At 38.1% G+C, this 20,296-nt stretch overlaps 2 pseudogenes; one reads left to right on the top strand and one right to left on the bottom strand.

Moving 5' to 3' along the window:
- Positions 1–8,502: 8,502 nt before the first annotated feature.
- On the bottom strand, positions 8,503–9,830 carry LOC134370555 (F-box/WD repeat-containing protein 2-like; annotated as a pseudogene).
- A 3,111-nt stretch (positions 9,831–12,941) lies between these two features.
- On the top strand, positions 12,942–20,137 carry LOC134370554 (MAD2L1-binding protein-like; annotated as a pseudogene).
- Positions 20,138–20,296: the final 159 nt, after the last annotated feature.

Below are 20,296 nucleotides of genomic sequence, written 5' to 3'. Positions count from 1 at the left end.
TCTGAATGAAGAGGTCAACAGAACAGGAAGTTTTATGGAGTGGGAGCTCAAAATCAGCAATACAAATTCCAGAGCCACACGGCATATGCTGGAAAAGCCTGTTCTAGATGGATGAGGTCTGGAGATGGGAGATATAAAAGATGGCTCCAATAGCAGCCTATGTCCTTTTGTGTCTTTGGAGTCAATCAATGCTGAAAGAGAAGACATGGGTGAAGACAAACTCCATCTATATCATAATCTTTACATGATCAGTCCTGCTAATGCAAAGAAATTAAACTGTGAATATTTACCATAGCCATTGGATTATTATTCATGACAAATATATAGTAAAATACATGGTAAACACAGGGTGTAATAATATTTATTTATAGCTTCGATAAAAGTGTGATTCATAGGAAAGTTAGATTTGACTGCTCTTCTTTCAGGAAAGCTAGTGGGAAATTCACAGGTGCAACAGCCTTCTGTGGTGAGCAGGAGCAAAGTGCTGAGTCTATAGTCTGGTCCCAGTTCTCCTGGAACACAGTTCCTTTTCCGCAGATGGAACACGATGGAGCAAAGATTCCAGTGAGCACAGGGGGGGTGGACTGCTCTGCCATGCATGAGCAGTTTAATGAATCTCTTAGGGACCAGACTTAGCCTCCTAACAGACAAGCCATTCAGAATTAAGTGCATGTGTCCTTGGGGCTTCCCGATTAAGGTATCACCCAGAATAAGGGTAAAAAACAATGTTAGGGCATGGCTTACATTGTATTAGAATTGGTTGCTTGTGAGTGTGTCTCAGTTTGTGGTTGAACTTTGTATGCCTTTTTTTACCTCTGTACCTTGCATGGTGTCAGCAAATAACACAATATTCAATATGTATTTACTAAATAATGAGTCATTAAGTGCTAATTAACAAAACAAGACATAGAATGGTTAAATATTCGAAAGAGGGGCAAAATAACTAATCCAACAGTTCTTATTCCTATTTTTGAGTTTCCACATTGATTGAGCGCACATTTTGAACAATTTGGATGTAATTCCAGGAGGAATAGAATTTCAATCTAAAAGCAAGAGACTTTGTTGAAATGTTGTGTCGATAGCAATGACAAATTTCTTGAGCTCTCCCCTAGACTTTCTTCCTAACTTCTCTGTACAGCTGACTAGTGCTTTGTTTTTCTGGCATAGAAAACATGAGAAAGAATTCTCTGGTGCCCTCTCCTAAACTCCTTTATAAATGTTTGTGTACCAAGTAATACCAGATATTTTGATTTTTTCTCCTGGCCTGCCATGAGGTGCCTTGATTTTCACCACTGGGTTGTTCTTTAAGGCTTGAGATTTTCTTATGAAAGACCCTTTGCATATCAGCTAGTGAATATGTAAGCCTGAATTAGGTTTGCTCTTTATTTCTTGGAGTGGAGGAAACCTCAAAATGGGGCATCATGAAGAGGCAAGGTGTGTAGTGGTGAACAAGAGAACCTTGTGATAGGATCTGAGCTCTGCTGTTCACTATCTTGAGTCAGTTGTTTATACTTTATAAGCCTCCTCTTCCTCTAAAATGACAATACAAGTATTTAGGTGAGGTAATATGATAATTTAAGGAGATGGTTTGTGTGAAAATACTCAGCATATAGTAAAGTGATCAATAATTACGAACTATTCCTATTATGCTTTGATTGGGAGGCAGGCAAAGGAAAGAGGAGGAAAGGTTAAGAGCTTGGGTGCGGTCCAGCACTGTATAGAAGAGGGAGGGGGCACAGGAAGGAGAGTTTTAAAAGTGAAAGGTACAGACGAATTTCTCTAAACTCAGCATCTCTCAAAGGGCTAGTTCTGGGGGTCGATACCTTCGCTAATGCATTCTACAAGAGCATCATACCTGTTCCCCATCAAATTTCTAGGACTCAGATGTTTTTAGTATACTTCATGCAATAGAGTACCAAAGGCAGAATAATGGCCCACCAAATATATCCATGTCCTAATTTCCAGAGGCTGTGAATATGTCACCTTACATGGCAAAAGAGACTTTACAGATGTAATGAAGATTATAAACCTTGATATAAGGAGATTATCCAGATTATATGAGTAAGCCACATCTAACCCTTAAAAGTGGAAGAGAGGGCCGACCCCATGGTGCACTCGAGAGAGTGCAGTGCTGGGAGCGCAGCAGCACTCCCACCACGGGTTCGGATCCTATATAGGAATGGCCGGTGCACTCACTGGCTGAGTGCGGTGCAGGTGTCACCAAGGGTTGTGATCCCCTTGCTGGTCACGAAAAAAGACATAAAAAAAAAAAGTGGAAGAGAAAGAGAAGTTAGTTAGGGAGATATAGCAGGATAAGAGAGAGGAGAGATTCAATGCCTGAGAGATACTCAACCCCCTATTGATGGCTTTGAAGATGGAAGAAGGCAACCATGAGCCAAGGAAGGCAGGCAACCTCTATAACCTGGGTGAGGCCCTCAGCTGACATCCAGCAAGGAAATGGGGGTCTCAGCCCTGCAACCATAGGGAGCTGAATTCTACCAACAACTTGTACAAGCAAGGAAATGGATTGTCTCCTAGAGCCTCCAGAAAGAAATGTAGCCCTGCTGACACTTTGATCTTAGCCCAGTAAAACCCGTGTTGGACTTCTGACATAGAGAACTATAGGATTACATCTTTGTTGTTCAAGCCACTATGTTAATGGTCATTTGTTTTGCAGTGATATAAAACTAAGACATGGAGGTAAAGACAAAACCATTTCATTTCATTCATTCATTCATTTATTATTCATTTACTCATTTTTTCAAACATTTATTGAGCAGCTGTAATGAAGCAGGCCTTGAGCCAGGTGCTGGTAATACTCATGAAAGCATGAGTAAGACCCAGTCCCTGTTCTCAACATATTTATAGCAAGTCAGTGGAAAAACCAGAAAAAGAGTTCCAACTCCTTGAACAACTTGTTCTGCCTTAACTCTCAACGACTCAATCTCTCCTCCTGCCTAGAATTTCAAAACAATTAGTCAAAGTGGAGGTGTGTAATGTTTTACAAAATTATTGACATGGATTTAGCAGGGCAAAATTAAGGAAAAACTAATGCTTTTTACCTCCGTGGTCTATGTGCGATGAGATCATGGCTTTGCTGCCCTTCATTAAGTGAGGCGTTTGCCACTTAATGAGCAACCATATCACATTGCTGCTGCCCAGTGACACAGTGACATCCTTCTCCCTGAGAAGAGCAGCCTGTAGAGGGTTGTCTAGGTGTACTTAAGAATCAGCTGGAAGGCTTATTAAAACACAGATTCCTGGGTCCCACCCCTAGGGATTCTGAGTTAGTAGGTCTGGGTTGGGATATGAGAATCTGTGTATCTCACAAGCTCCCAGATAATACCTCCTGTCCATGGACTACACTTTGAGTATGTTTGGTAGTTTGCTTTTTGTTTATTGATAAATATGGCTGATGGAGCTAGGATGATCAGAAAGAGACAAACCACAAAATAGCACATCTGCCACTGGGTGTCATACTATTGAATACCTGACCCCTGATGGTCCTCTATCCTGCTCCTTCTCATTTTTGTTCTCAGATGAGACTTACCTGCCCTCCTATGATAACCTGGAATGCCCTGCAACTTGCTGCAAACTCAGACCACTGAGAAGCAAGGGAGAGGAGAGGAGGGTAAATGATGTTTCTCTAGCCTGTAAGTCCAGACAAAGGGGCCTGATGTCCTTACCATCAGAAACAGCATCCTCATTGATAAGATAAATTAAAAAAACATTGAAATCTCTACTTATGCAACTCGGCATGAGGACAGAGCACATGTCCCGCTGAGGGGCCAGCAAAGTGATTACACAATGTGCTCTGTGGACACTGAGGGCATCAGGAGACATTGCAAACTTTCCCCATCCCCAACCTCTGCTAATCTCCCCTCACCGAATTCTGTTGTCCTTCATCTCCTTCACTGCCATCCTTCCATGAATGTTTTAAGGTCAAAGGGCACACTGGAATGTATTGACACAGACCACTGCAAATGACTTACTGTCCCATCCTATGGCATTGTCCTTCCTAAGATCTTTGATTTGATCTATAAATGGCCATAAGCCTCAATAAGGTGATTCCAGACAATAATCTTGAATTCCTAAACTGAATCCATGTACATGTCACTTCACTTTGTTCGGCTATATGATTCTGTTTCCTCTTTTCAAGATTCAGAAAGGTAAGATGGCATTTGGGTCTGTTGTTTGGAAAAATCCAGTTGAAATTCCAAAATATCTTTTCCATCATTTGAAAGGACTTTGTCAAGTACTGCTTGCTTGATTAAAAGGAAAAATATCATCTATTGTGCAAGTTAGTTTTTGCTTAGGTGTTCTTCCTAAACAAAAAATCTTTCTAGAACTACGGGGAAGGTAGTTTATCTCCAGATGACTGTGGTAATGGTATTTCCTTTGTGCTGGTTCTCTGTAAAAAGTAAAAGACGTCTTTGGCATATGGAGATTTACACATCTGTAAATTTCTTTTCTTTTAATATGAGTAAAAGAACATGATTGCTTTTTATTGTTAAAGAATTATTTAGTTTTGTTTTTCTCTAAAGAAGAGATTCTTAACTTACTTTATGCCATGAACCTCTGTGGAAATCTGGTGATGCCTACAGACCCCTTCTAAGAATAATGTTTTAAGTGTATTTTTAAAACACCATGTATAGGACTATAAAGAAACACAATTATTTACAAATACAGTTAACTAAATATTAAATCAAATATGTTATTTAGTAATCCATATGCTTCTTTATTAATGCATTAATTAAGATCTAGCAGCAAGTCTACTCCTTACTATAATTTCAAAGTTGTAATGAGCAGAAACAGTATTTGAGATATCTGTAACTATAACAGATATGAATACATCTGTGATTTCTATTGGAGACAAAAGACATGGTTGCTTATTACTGTGGTTTGTTATCTATATTCTTAATTGAAGGAAATTCTGTATTTCAGACAGAGATCAGTGAAAATAAAAATACAATTATTCCCATTTACATTCATGTCCCTGAATTCTACCCACAGACCTCCTTGGGAGTCCATGTACCACAGGTTGAGAAACTGCTTAAAGCACCCCTAACTTTAATGTCTTCCCTCCCTCTGATTTTCTCTTCATTAACTCTAAATGTTAATGAATTCAAGAAAAGAATTTCTGTGAATCAGCCAGCCTTTAACAAAGAGAGGCTATTGTCCTTTGTGGGGAGGTTTTCTGGGCTTCCTATGGAATTCCAGAAACTATAATGATCAAAGCCCCTGAACCTCATGGAGTTTTAATTATTCAAGTAACACACTAATCCACAGTCTCTGAATTTTTTCTAAACACTGAAGTATATATACTAAATGTGAGAAGAAAAAAAGTTTTTCTTGCTCTAAACTCCCACTCTCTTGCTCAGAAGGGAATCACTGTTGGCCATGCATTTATGTGTGCATATACACTTTATAGTTCTCTGACCTGCATATGCCTCTGGAAACATGAATGTGTTATCGTACTTGGCAGTTAAAAAAGAAACTACTGGGAAAGAAGAAAGTACTCAATTTCTTTCACCAAAAATTAAGCTAATACCATGGAAAATTGTATCAAAACTTGGCAATGTCATGCTCTGTAAGACTGTGCTGCTTAGAGGTTATGTCAGTGGCCACAGTGAGTAAAAACATCTGAAAATCTGCTCCTTCATAAAAAAATCAGCAGAAACACTAGCAAAAATTGTCAAAATCAACTTTTTCAGAACTCTGGAAATTAACCAACGGCTTATAACAACCCGAGGAGTACTTATTCAAGAAAAGTGGTTGAAGTTTGGTAAGAACAGTTAGACTTCTGGTGTTTTATAACACTGTGTTCTAACCAGCTAAGCTAACCATCCAACCCCTTGCTTTCTGGTGTTTTAACTTGACCTCTTCCCATACCTCTCTTCCTGGCTCTGAATTAACCTTAAAACTAACAGTCCTGCAATCACAGTGAAAATCGGCATTCTAGCAGCAACTGGAGAGGACAGATCTAGTTTGGAGTTCCCCCAGAGCATCCCAGATAATTGTCATTGTTTAGTCTTTCTGGTAAGGCTGGACTTTAACTGATCTGAATGAGAGCTCTCTCAGTGTGAACACCCTTTTCTCTGGAGACAATTGCTGAAAACAATCAGCAGCAATTGTTAAACATCTCAGCTGCCTGAGGTAGTGATACAATTGGGGTAATGACAAAGCTGACCAAAAAGCTTAAAAGGAAAAGATGGGGAATGAAATGTACATAGGAGTCTTTGAAAAGTCTGTCACATTCCTGAGACTGTAGAAGACCACATGTATGTGAAGGGACTGCCTGCATATTCAGGAAAGACCTTAGAAGACCCTAAGCTCTCTTCTATGGCTAACCTTGAGGCTCTGTACAAACAAAAAGTGGTAATCACCTTTGACTACATATTCCAATCACCTGGGGGAACTTTTAAGACTACTAATACCTCCGTTCCAAACCTAGTATTTAAGATGCAATTGATCTTGGGTGTACCCTGGGCATTGGGGTTTTTAAAAATTACCCAGGTGATTATAACATCCTGACAAAGTTGAGAGCCACTGACTTAGGTTGTTCTCATATTCTTTTTAATTATATATGTAATATATAAATACATTTTTGTTCATTTTCCCTAAATGTGATTCTTAATTTTTAAACATTTTCAAAGTACTGTATATGGGATAGGGACTCAAACTTTAACTGGCAACTGAATTACCTGTGAGCTTATGCAGATTTCCACACTCTTATCTGATTCAATGAGCTTGAGGTGGGATCTGGAAATGTGCATTTTTAAAAAGTGCCCCCTTTTTTAAAATAAGAAGGTTAAGTTTATACTTAGAGAAGAGTTCAAAGAATTCCCTTATACCATTTATCTGGTTTCAAACATCATGTGTAACCATGGTACACTTATCAAAACTAAGAAATTAACACAGATGCATTTTTGCACTAATGTCCTTTCTCTTTTCCAGTATCAATACAGGATACCATTTTACATTTAGTTGTTATTTCTCCTTAGTCTCCTCCAATCTGTAACAGTACCTTGGTCTTTCCTTATCTTTCATTACCTTGACACTTTTGAAGAGTATTAATTAGTTACCACATAATTTTTTTTCAAATTTAAAGCCAGAAACCCATATGACTTCATTAATAGCATTGAATTAATCTTTTTTCTTTTTAACTTAATTTTTAATGGACCCATAATAATTGTTTATATTTATGAAGTGTAATATGATACTTGGGTACATTTATACAGTGTGCAATGGTCATATCAGGGTATTGAGCATATCCATCACCTCAAGCATTTGTCACCTGTTTGTGTTCAGAACAGTCAGCATCCTCGCAATTAGCTACTTGAAGTTATATAGTAATTTGCTGGTGACTGTAGTCTACCTATATTGCTATAGAACACTAGATCTTATTCTTCCTAACTAGCTACAATTTTGTATCAATTGATGATCACCCTTACCATCAGTCTCTAATAACCATGATTCTACTCTCTACTTCTATGAGATCAACTTTTTTAACTTCCACACATGAGTGAGAACATGTAGTATTTCTCTTTCCATACCTGGCTTATTTCACGTAACATAATTTTCTCCAAGCTCATCCATGTTGCTTTGAATGGCAGAATTTCATGCTTTTTTTTTTTTTTTTTTATGGCTGAATAGTATTCCATTGTGTATATATACCACATTTTCTTTATCCTGATCATCCATCAGTGGACATTTAGGTTGGTTCCATATCTTGGCTATTGTGAATAGAACTGAGATAAACAAGGGAGTGAAGGTATCCCTTCTGTATGTTGATTTCTATTCCTTTGGATATTTACCCAGCAGTGGGATTGCAGATTATATGGTAGTTCTATCTGTAGTTTTTTGAGAAACCTCCATACTGTTTTCTATAACACCTGTACTCATTTACATTTCCACCACCCATGTATAAGAGTTCCCCTTTCACCACATCCTTACCGGCATTTGTTATTTTCTTTACTTTTTCTTTTTTTGGTATTTAATGGAAAGTTTATGACTAACACAGGCTATTATAACAGCTAAGCCCCATGTGAGAGAAGCTGCTGTAACATCATAGCACCTTTGCTTTAACTTCCAAAGAAAAAAAGGCTGTGGTAAAAAGCTTTAGTAACAGACTGAATGTGATTTTATAGGCAACCAATTAGCAGATTAATTAATCATTTAACTTTCTTTACTTAAAACCAATATTCCACTCAGGAAAGATGAACCCCAAATCCATCCTCTTCTATTGACTAACATAACTGAGTACAAATGAAGTCGATGGTGTACCCCATCAGCATGCTGTGTTGTATGTCAATAGAGGCCCTCCCCTGCCCCAAGCCCTGGCCCCCTGGCAAACACAGATAAATAATTATGCATTGCATGATGATACCATGAGGTTCCATTTTTAAGGAACTTTGGTTCATGCAATTGGCTGTCATGGAGGTCACACCCAAAACCTGCAGACCAGCATCCAAAGTCAGTCAGGGGTGGTGGATCATAGCATCAGCTGTGTTCCCTCCACAACACCAGGTGAATACTGTGGGCAAGTATGCTGGTGGCAAAGATCAAGCCCATGTCATTGTGCCCATCCAGTCCATTCAGCCAAGATGCTTTGCCTGTCAGGAAGCTTGAGCCTTTCTTTGATTCCCTGTACTCTGGCCGAGGACACTGGCTAATCCGGCTCCCTGTCCACAAGTCAATGATGTACAGGTAGTGGTCATCAAACAGCAGGGCAAAGATATCTCCAAAGCCAAGCAAGGCCAATTAGTCTTGATGACCCTGAGAATATCACAACTGGCAAAGACCCACTGGTAGAGACCTAGTGCTGAACTATATATTTGCCATCAAAATGAAGTCTTGGCTGCAGGTGGACACTTCCATCCTCAGAGACAGACAATGTCTTTCAGCACTTACAGTTGATTTCTCTCCCAGTTGGACAAATCTTGATCCTGTATTCATCCACGCTTGAGAGGATGTAGTCTCTGGGACTGTGAAGAGAGACTTGACTTTGCACTTCAGCAAAACCACCTTGGTGACTCATTCTGTGTGCCTGGTGAGTGTGTGCAGGCATGTCCCAGCAGATAAAACCCATACTTTCATGGTGAAGTCTGCAGAGCCACTCACCAAAATACCTGGTTCATCATTGTAGTCCACGCTAACTACCACCCCTGTGCGACCCCAAAAGTGCTGGGTACTGGCTCTGGAACTCTATTCCCAGCAGGTGACAGTGTTGTCAAACGTGCCTGTCACAAGCTTCTGCTCATCAGACCTCACTCCTGTACAAGTGTGGGTCTGGCTGCCATAAATACACTGCCCTGTGCTCACATCCCACAACTTTGCAGACAAGTCATCTGACCTAGTAGAGAGAAGCCCATCTTTGTAATACAGTGCATACACACTGGCACTGTGTCTAATTAATGATGAGGTCTCAAAGACTTCATGGCCTTCTAGTTGCTTCATTCTCAATATAACCTTCCAGTGCAAATGTCCTGAACAGAACCATCCATCTACCAGCCCCGATTTTCACACGTAGTCTGCCACATATCTGTACATGCACTTATCACCTTATTCCACTGTCTACAGACGAGGCAGCATGTGGGTAAAGTCTGAGGATGGAGCATTTTAACAGGTAAAAACTGAGCTCCAGGGGAAGGAGTTTGAGCAAGTCCAGCTTGAGGAGAGTCTCCAGGTTATTGGAGAGATGCCTGAGCTGGACTGCCCCACTCAGACTAATCAGGTGATCCTGAGTTTCATTTTTCTGCCAAGTTTGTCAGAGAAAGAAATGTAACAGAAATGCTGTCAAGCCATGTCTCAAAGTCCTTTCTCTCCATAATGTTATGGAAAAATTGACCTGAGCGAGCTTCCAGGGGGGACCTCGTGCCCCATTCACACCAATTAGGTGCGCTGGGGCTGCCAGAGCCTGGCAGTGACTGGGTCTGCTCTGCCCCGCAGCTGTGTGCTTGGGTTTATTGCCACCACTTGGAGTTGGCAACCTCACATGGGACTATTTTCTGTCTTTGATAATAACTATTCTAAATGGGGTGAGATGATAATCTCACTGTGGTTTTGATTAGTATTTCTCTGATGAATAGTGATGTTGAGCATTTTTTAATATACCTGTTGGCCATTTGTATGTTTTTTTTAAAGAAATGTCTATTCAGGTCATTTGCTCATTTAAAAACTGGATTATTTGGTTTTTTACTATTGAGTTAAGTTCCTAGTATATGCTGGATATTAATACCTGGCCGGATGAATAGTTTGCAAATATTATCTCCCATTCAGCAGGTTGTCTCTTCACTCTGTTGATTGTTTCTTTTGCTGTGTGCAGAAGCTTTTTAGTTTGATATAATTCCATTTGTTTATCTTTGCTTTTGTCGTCTGTGCTTTTGAATCTTGTTCATAAAATCTATGCCCAGTCCTATGTTCTGAAGCATTTCCCTTGTGTTTTACTTAGGAAGTTTTATAGTTTCAGGTCTTACATTTAAGTCTTTAATCCATTTTGAGTTGATTTTTGTATATGGTGAGAGATAGGGGTCTAGTTTCATTCTTCTGTAAATGGACCTCCAATTTTCCCAGTACGTCATATTGAAGAGATTGTCTTTTCCTTAATACATGTTTTTGGGTCCTTTGTTGAAAATCAGTTGGCTGTAGGTATGTGGATTTATTTCTGGATTCTTTATTCTGTTCCATTGGTGTATGTGTCTGTTTTTTATGCGAGGACCATACTATTTTGATTACTATAGCTTTGTAGTATATTTTGAAGTCAAGGAGTGTGATGCCTCCTGCTTTGTTCTTTTTGCTCAGGATTGCTTTGGCTATTCGGGGTATTTTGTTGTTCTATATGAATGTTAGGAATGCTTTTTCTATTTCTGTGCAGTATATCATTGGTAGTTTGATGGAGATTGCATTGAATCTGTAGATTGCTTTGGGCATTATGGTCATTTTAAGAATACTGATTTTTCTGATCCATGAATATGAGATGTCTTTCCATTTTTTTGTGTCTTCTTTAATCAATGTTTTATAGTTTTCCTTGTAGAGATCTTTCACCTTGGTTAAATTATTCCTACGTATTTTATTTGTGTTGTTGCTATTGTAAGTGAGATTACTTTCTTGATTTCTTTTTCTTCTAGTTCATTGTTGGTGTATAGAAATGCTACTGATTTTTGTATGTTGATTTTGTATCCTGCAACTTTACTGAATTTGTTTATCAGGTCTAGGAGTTTTTTGGTAGCACCTTTAGGTTTCCCTCTATATAAAATCATATCATCTGCAAACATCTTTTCCAATTTGGATGCCCTTTATTTATTTCTCTCGCCTAATCATTCTGGGTAGGACTTCCAGTACTGTGTTGAAGAAGAGTGGAGAGAGTGGGTATCCTTGTCTTGTTTCAGTTCTTAGAGGGAAAACTTTCACCTTTTCCCTGTTCAGTATGATGTTAGTTGTGGGTTTGTCATATATAGCCTTTTTTGTATTAAGATACTTTCCTTCTATACCTAATTTGTTGACTGTTTTTTATCATAAAGTTATGCTGAATTTTTTCAAAATTTTTTTCCGCATCTATCAAGATGATTATATCATTTTTTCTTTTGTTCTGTTAATATGATATCTATCACATTTATTGATTTGTGTATGTTGAACCATCTTTGCATCTCTGGGATAAATCCCACTTAATAATGGTGTATAATCTTTTTGATATGTGTTGGACTTGGTTTACTAGTATTTCATTGAGGATTTTTGCATTTATATTCATCAGAGATAAGGACCTGTAGCTCTCTTTTTCTGTTGTGTCATTGCTTAGTTTGGGTATTTGGGTAATGCTGGCCCTGTGGTATGAGTTTGGAAGAATTCCCTTTACTTAAACTTTTGTAAATAGTTTAAGAAGTATTGGTGTTAGTTCTTTAAATGTTTGGGAGAATTCAGCAGTAACGGCATCTGGTTCTGGGTTTTTCTTTGTTGGGAGATGTTTTATTACTGAGTCAATCTTCTTACTTGTTACTGGACTATTCAGGTTTTCTATTTCTTCTTGGTTCAGTCTCGGTAGGTCTTATGTGTCCAGGAATTTATCCATTTCCTCTAGGTTTTCAAATTTATTGGCATATAGTTGTTCATAATAGTCTCTAATAATCCTTTATATTTCAGTGGTATTGGTTGTAATGTTTCCTTTTACATTTCTGGTTTTATTTATTTGGATATTTTCTCTTTTTTCTTGGTTAGTCTAGCTAATGGTTTGTCAATTTTGTTTATCTTTTCAAAAAACCAAGTTTTTGTTTGATCTTTTTGTGTTGTACTTTTAGTCTTAATTTTATTTATCTTTGCTCTGATTTTTATTATTTCCTTTCTTCTTATTTGGGGGTTTGGCTTTTTCTTGCTATTCTAGTTCCTTGAGGTTCATTGTTAGGTGGTTTATTTGAAATTTATACATATATATATATGGTGTTTATTGATATCAACTTTCCTCTTAATACTGTCATGGCTGTATTCCATAGGTTTTGGTATGTTGTATTTCAGTCTCATTTGTTTCATGAAAAAGGGGTGAAACTGCCCGGCTGCTTCTCTGGGAGGGCATGGATGCACTTCAGTTCTGACAGCTCAGGGGCATGTTTCTGCGTTGCAGGCTCAGGTGCACAGAACTCAGCTGACTGGTGGAAATTGGGGGATAGAAGGAAGAAGAGGGGTGGTCTTCCAGAGATGGGTCTGACTGTCTGATCTTTGGCCAGGGATGTGGGGATGCATCAGTTCAGCAGGACTGCTGTTGGCTTCTCAGGCATGTAGGACTGGAGTCACAGCCGCTCTTAGGCTCAAGCTTCGGGCTGCTGGAATCAGGGTGTTGTAGCCTCTCATGTGAGTGCACTGAGATGAAGGCAAAGTCTTAAGGCTGGGGAAGCAAAATGCCTACTGGCGCCTAGAGCAAGGCATGCTCTTGCAGTGGCTCTGGTTTCAAGATGGCGTGTATTGCCTTGGCTTGGGTCATGAGGGTGGCGGTTGAGGAGTGCACAGTATGTGCTTCTGTTCTGGAGCAATGCAGTGCATATTTTCTGGGCAGCTCCCTACACTTGGCTACAGGCTTGCAAGGGCTGTGGAATTCTTCTGCAGTAGGAACTGCAGCGCTCTGTGATGAGGATGGAGGTTGCTGTGGGCCTTCTGCCCACCTTATCCCCACAACAGCAAGTCCCTCCTGTGGTGGAGAAAAGGCCTCTAAGGCCATGTGCCTCTCTCTCCTCTCTGTGCTGCCATTCTGGGCTTTTGTGCTCTGCAGGGATCTTGCCAGTCTCCTGTCGTACTCCTTGCTCTCCCACAGGTGCTCCCATTGATATGCAGCTGTCTGTTAGTTGTCTGGTCCTTTCCTACGGGAGGAATGCACTCCAGCCACCTCTAACTGGCCGTCTTTCCCTGCCTCCTCTCCTCAGCTCCCAGTTTTTTTTCTTTGTGGCTGGCTGGTATGGGGATCCAAACCCTTGACCTTGGTGCTATCAGCACTGCACTCTAACCAACTAAGTTAACCAGCCAGCCCCCCACCCCAATTGTTTTTTATATGAAATTTAGAAAGGAATCTCCTTGTGTCTTCAGCCCCTCATCTCAGTATCTTCCCTCAAGACAACCACTGGTAACTCTTCTGTATCCTTCCAGATATTTTCTATCTAAATATATACACATAAGACTATGTATAGCAATATAAATATTGCTATATTTATGTCGTTGGGCAATGTGTTTTTATTCATGTAACAATTTGATTTGGTGATTTTATGAGAGTATATAGGATGTTTCATTTAGCACTTGGATATCCTGGGAAGGGTAAAGTGTCTTCTAAATGGAGAATCTTGTGTAGCAGATGATGTTCAAAGCAACAGAACCAAAATCCTAGATGACGGAGGAAACACATTTTTCTGATTTTTTTTGCAAAATGCTCACGAAGATGTATAAAATGAATGGATGAAAGGCATATAGCAAATGGATATACAAATTGTCTCATAACCTTTTCTTTATTGTTTGCACTGAAGTACTTTAAATGCAAATAACAGAAACAAAACAACAGGCTACAAATGAAGTCTTGATCTGCAGGGTAGGAAGAAGTCTTTGAGAAATAAAAATCTATTGTTAAGTTTTGGAAACTGTTCTTGGCAAAGTCATTCAAACTCTTGTTACCCCCTTTTCTGCATGTATTTAGTGGAATTAACTAACTTTATAACAGTGTCATGAGAAAAAGTTTTAAAGTAAATCTTACTTATACAAATATTTTGAAATACACGTGAATATGAACTTAAAAATGCTTCTTCTACTGGAACAGAGAAAAATAGCATTTTAACTGGTGCCTGTGGTTGGAACAGAAATATGTGTGGTCTCCACAAGAGGACAAAACTGTGTTGTGTTCATGTATGGTTATGATTTTTTTTTAATGCATTTTTCCAATTCTGCCTCGCTGAAACATCTGGAGCATTCAGCCTTTGAAAAGAGATCTGATATAGAGAATAAGCTTCACTCCTTGGCAGGTGATACATCAAACAGCCTCATCTGTCACTGGAATAGTTATCTAGTTAACCATTAAGTTGAACAATTGGGGCAAAGAGAGCATAACTGTGATAACTCATGACCCTTCTGAGTTTTCGTATTCTGACCTTGAAACAAATACACACACAAACACACACACATATATAGTTCAACTAAAGAATAAAATGTTTTATTTAAAAAAATAGGTCTTGATCTGAGCCGATCACTTTGGATCCTTATAGTACAACATGGTAGTCCTATGAGGTCAAGTTAATGGATTTGGTCCTTAAATGACTTTAGTTAACTTTCCACAGTGAAAACTTATTTTCTACAGGCACAGACCATCCTCCTAACCTTAGCCAACTTCTATGCAAATCCATTCCTGTATCAGTCAGGGTTCTTCCAGAGAAATAAAATAATAGGGTAGACAGATATAGAGGTAGAGACAGATATAAAGAATTTTTTTTTTTTTTGAGAAATTGACACATGATTGTGGGGCCTGGGAAGTCTGAGATTTGTAGGGCAAGAAAGCAGGCTGGAAACAGAAAGTATTTGATGCTGCAGTATTGAGGCAGAATTTCTTTTTCTTGGGAAACCTCAGTTTTTGTTCTTAATGCCTTCAACTAGTTTAAGAGGTGACCTACTCTACCTAAAGTCAAATGATTGTAGATGTTAACCACATCTATAAAATACCTTCACAGCAACACCTAAACTACTGTTTGAATAATAACTGGATGCTATAGCCAAGCCATGTTGACATAAAATTAACTGTCGCTGTTCCCTTGCTAAAAACAGCAGAACAAACTAATAGGGTACATTCATAAATTCTAAAAAACCCACTCCTGTTGGAAAAATCAGCATATATTCCGAACAACAGTGGTCAATATTTTTTAGATGCAATTTAGAAGTGAAATGAGAGTGACACTAATGTTAGAAATATCACTAGTATCAACACATTGTTATTGTAGTAGGGTGCAGTTGCCAATCAAAGGCACAAATCATATTTCTGGTGATCTAATTATATCCAAGTTAGCAAAATACCATGTGCACAGAGGCACTTAATAAATATCACAGAGTGAGTTACTATTCACCTCAGCTCAAAGAATATTAGCTTTGGAAGGGATTTCAACATCATTAGTCCAGGGGTTCTGTAGGAAATGGTTCCTGAAGATATTAATAAGTGTTAAGAGAAAAAAACTAAGTTTTAATATGCCCATTATAAATAAAATGGTCACCATAATTAAATAGCTCTAGGCAACTAATTCTTGTTTTGTTAATCTTAGCTTAAGAGTCTATTTCCATAAGGTTGACCACTTCTGGAAGTAAGAATTGTAGAAGTTCTAACTCAGACTTTATGAAGTCTGACAGGTGTCAGCTGTCTTTGTAATAATGATGCCAGCTTTGTTTTGGCAAGTTTAGATCTCCAAGATTATTTTCCTGTGAAGTCAAATAGTCAATAATTCTTTGTTGAAGATCTTTTGAGTTTTTTTTTCAGATCTGTGGCTTGTAGCATGAGCCTTTAGGCAAGTGGAAGGGAAAAGCAGAAACCGTTTATTGATGACAAAATGGAATGGCTCTGATAGTATATAAGACAGAATTATTAGAATAAAGAAAACTGGAATCCTCTATTAATATATGTGATTTATAAGTATCCTGAAAATAAGAATATATTTATATCAATAACATTTTATTTAAATGTAATTAAACTAGAGAGGTTGAGTGTCTCTTTTCTATTTGAGAAGGTTTTCTTTCCCCCATACTGTGAAATAGATAACAAAATGGCTCTCATAATGTGTACAGATAATTAAAAATATGAAACAAACATATTCTTATTGTTGATAGTATTATTCATTTTGTAATGTTGGGAACAAATCTTTGGTGTGTCACAGAAGCCTCCTGGGAAACCCCAAAGATAGCTTAGATAAAATAACATCTTAACATTTCATTATGTAGTCTTTGGAGACTAGATTTGGGAAAAGCAATATTGAAAACAATTGTCAAAGAAACATTCTATAGTATTAATATATATAAACAAAAGTCATTGGTGTCTAAAGACAAAAAACAATTAAAGTCTTAGATATTAAAATAATCAGAAATAATTCTTAAGCACAGCAGTAAGTGATAATTTGTAGAATTTGAATTTTTTCAGAAATAAGACATTTTGGTCAAAGAAGAATTAAGAAATCAACACAAAACCACAAAGATTTAGGAGCCTCTTAAGAAGTTCTCTCTCTATGGGATAAGGAAGTTCTGTTCTCTGTAAAAACCACCAAATAAGAAGACATGATTTTGTTGTTGTTGTTTTAAAACAGTGGACTGAATATTCAAGGACCATTTTCCCCTGAATTGTTAGTTTTACCTCTTTATTATCCACAAAGTTCTCAGTTTCACAATTCTGATATAACTCTATATATGCTTAAACATGCACACGTACATGTGTGAGATAAAATTTTTTTAAGTTTTAATTTTAGTTTTCAGATATATTAACTGTATCGTTAATTTATATAAGACTATGAATGTACTACATCAAATTTATCATCATAATTGGAGCTTTAAAGATTAAATACATATTACTTATTTGCACTACTTTTGTAATTTCTAGCTTTATAACTGTTAATCCCTTAGAAAGTGTCCAGATAACCAAAGATTTCAGATGACAAAAGTTTATCCATAAGTTAATCTAATGTTAGTCCAACCTCTAAGAATCTTAAAAATTATACTTATGTTGGAACATTACACAGTAACAAAATTGCTGTTGGTATTAAAATTTAGACATATGGCATTTAAAAGTTTTCAGAAAGTGTAAGAATTGTGTCAGAATTATTTGCAGCAGTGTTTGAAGTTTATAAGAAACAATTCTTTTAAAAGATAATAATTATAGCAATTCAATTTAGTCAAACATATGTTTATAGTTTTGTGACCTTAAATATTCTGTGAAAAACTAACTTATCTTACCTATTAAACAATCAGGAAATCTATAAAGTTAAAATCAATTAGGGGCCGAGCCCGTGGCGCACTTGGTAGAGTGCTGCGCTGGCAGCGCGGCGACGCTCCCGCCGCGGGTTCGGATCCTATATAGGACTGACCGGTGCACTCACTGGCTGAGTGCCGGTCACGAAAAAACGACAAAAAAAAAAAAAAAAAAAAAAAAAAAAAAATCAATTAGGCTTTTTCAGGAGTAATGAAAATCCAAGTCATACAGAAAAGAACATGTACATTTTAACCTTTCACACTGTAATAAAACCATCCAGAGAGCATATAGCTTTCCTTATTGAGATATTTCACATACCATACAGTTCAACCTTTAAAATGATTTTTAGTATATTCACAGATATGTGCAACCATCACCACTGTCTATTCCAGAACATTTTCATCACCTCAAAAGAAACCTGGTACCCTTTATCTATCAACTCCCTATCACTCATTGCCCTTGCCCCCACCAACCCAAACAGCCAGTAATCTCCTTCTTGTCTCTATGGGTTTTCCTATTCTGGATATTTTGTATAAATGGAATCATATAATATGTGGTCTTCTCTAACTGGTTTATTTCACTTAGCATTATGTTTTCATCCATATTTCAGCATGTAATCATACTTCATTTCCTTTTATAGCTGAATAATAAATATTCTGTTGTATAGATATGAAATGTTTTGCTTATTCATTCATCAGTTGATGGACATTTGGATTGTTTCCATTTTTGGCTAGTGTGAATAATGCTGTGATAAACTTTTGTGTACACGTTTTTGTGTGGACACGTGTTTTGAATTCTCTTGAGTATATACCTAGGAGTGGAATTGCTGGGTCATAAAGTAACTCTACATTTAACTATTTGTGGAAGTGCCAAACTGTTTTTCAAAGTGGCTGCACCATTTCACATTAAATCCAGTCAAAGAGATGGACAATAAACAAAGTAAATGATAAATGTCATAAGAACTGCTGACAGAAGCATAGAAGGATGTGTCATGTTTAGAGGTTAAAATTTCAGATGAAGTGAGGAGGCCATAAATTCTATCAGCCAATTAGATATACGTTATCTCATTAAAAAACAAAACAAAACAATGAGATTAGTAGTTTTATCACCATGAGTTAACCTAGATTCAGAGGAGTTAAGTAACTTGCCCAAGATTACATAGCAGCTAAGTGGTGAAGCTGGAATTTCAATCCATATTGCTTTGACTTCAAAGTTTGTGTTCTTTTCCCCACATCACATTTTCATGTGTGCATTTCGCTTGCCTAAGAGTTCGTTCTTTAAAACATAATCACAATAAATTTGGAACAAAATTGACAATAAGTACATGCAACTCATTTTTCTCAAGAAATAATCCCAGCAGGAATATGAACATACTCAAAAAGACTTTGACCTAATTTGTGCATGAATATATCATAAATACTACGTGGCAGAGAATGACCATTCTTTCCTATTGTCTCCTGGAACTCTTCCAGAGCAGAACATTGCATATTACAATTGGGGAATTCCTGCATTGTTATATTTCTTTTTTTTTTTTTTTTTTTTTTTTGTCGTTTTTTCGTGACCGGCACTCAGCCAGTGAGTGCACTGATCAGTCCTAATATAGGATCCGAACCCGCGGTGGGAGCGTTGCCGCACTCCCAGCGCAGCACTCTACCAAGTGCGCCACGGGCTCGGCCCCTGCATTGTTATATTTCTAATTAAAAACAAACAAACTTCATTTTAATGACACTTCAACATCTAGCCAGGTTTAATCTGTTGGAATCCTGCCCTACTTTTTCCATTCCGTGAGCATTCCCTTATAAGCTAGACATGATCTGATGAATAAAAAACATTTTTTAAAGGGTTTTGTATAGAAATTCTCCTTTTAAGTTAGCTAAATGGGTTTCTAATACCTATGCATACTACTCATACCTCTCTCCAAGGGAATCCCTCTTCACATTATGAATGTATTCATGAAAATAAAACCACCAATTCAACATAATAAATGGAGTCATAAAAGTCTCACATAGTCCTTCTTAGAATGTTGTGCCACTGTCATTTATTACCTCTGATTGGCATGCAATTTTCAGTTTTATTACTTGTCTTTATTTTCTCAGCATCCTTCATAATTGTTTTAATGATAGAAGCAACTAAGCCTTTAATTTAACCTCCAAAGGTTTTACCAAAAACCTTCTCTCTAGTCAGAGGACACGGTGAATAAGAAACATCGATCCACCACTGAGGCAAGCAGCAGAAAATACCAGCAAGCCCTGGCAGAACTGGAAAGTGTCCTCAGCTACCTAGAGGGCCTCTTTGCCCAGATACTAGTACCACTAGTGCTGATCCTTCTTGACAGCAATGCCCCACAGCATTCTGTGAACTTGACTTCTCCCTGCTGGCCCTCAACAGCGTGGACCAGAGCCTGAGCACAGCAGCTTGTTCACGCCATCTCTCCTGAGCCATTTCCATGGCTGACGCCTTGGGTGAGCTGCTCCTCCTCTGCTCATGGGTACCATTGTCATGGCACAGGGGCACCACGACTGTGAAGATTGGTTTTGACCTGAGCTCAACTACTGAGTGCCCAGCCAGGGCCAAAAACTGACTGTGACCCTGTCCTGTGGCAGACCTTCCATCCAAACCACAGCTCGGGAGGATTACGTTTGGTTCCAGGCACCTGTGATGCTTAAAGGATTCTGTGAGTGAATGAAGGTTCCTCGCAATCATGAAAACACAATGGCTGAATTACCTTTCTCCTGTGGTACCGAGTCACTCATCTCTTGCTTGGAGTTGCTTCCTGGTGAGGGAGGAAAGTGCTGTGCTTCTGGCTGGCTGTCTTTCCTGCTCAGACTTCCTAGTAGGCTG

This window comes from Cynocephalus volans, chromosome 2 (genome assembly GCF_027409185.1).
Source record: "Cynocephalus volans isolate mCynVol1 chromosome 2, mCynVol1.pri, whole genome shotgun sequence".
Lineage (NCBI taxonomy): Eukaryota > Metazoa > Chordata > Mammalia > Dermoptera > Cynocephalidae > Cynocephalus > Cynocephalus volans.
This window is presented reverse-complemented; position numbering and strand designations above follow the sequence as displayed.